This window comes from Chaetura pelagica, unplaced genomic scaffold (genome assembly GCF_000747805.2).
Source record: "Chaetura pelagica isolate M959 unplaced genomic scaffold, ChaPel_1.0 scaffold107, whole genome shotgun sequence".
Taxonomy (NCBI): domain Eukaryota; kingdom Metazoa; phylum Chordata; class Aves; order Apodiformes; family Apodidae; genus Chaetura; species Chaetura pelagica.
This window is the reverse complement of record NW_009953979.1, coordinates 1,530,104-1,530,515: the sequence shown is the minus strand read 5'-3', so window position 1 is coordinate 1,530,515 and position 412 is coordinate 1,530,104.

Here is a 412-nt window from a genome sequence, read left to right as displayed (position 1 = left end):
GGGGGAGGGATAAAAAAATTGAATTAAAAAAAAAATTAAATTTTTAGAAATAAAAAGTTTAAATAATTTTTTTAAATGAAAACGGTCTAAATTTCAAAAATTAAACGCCTTTTAAAATTAAAAATTCTAAATGAAATACGTAAAATTTGAACTGTGAAAATTTCTAAATCAAACGTTGAAATAAACAGTAAAATGTAAAAAAAGCTAATTAAAAATACAATCAAATAATGTAAACCATTTTGAATAACCTAAAATAAAGCAAAGCAGACCCTTCTCGTTTTAGAAATTGAACAAGTCCTCCCCCAAACGCTCCAGCCTCCCATTGCCAACCCCAGCAGCAGGTTATCCCTGTGCTGCTTTTCCCCAGGGACCAGCATCTCTCCCTCCCCCGGCACCGGCTCCACAGCGGGAT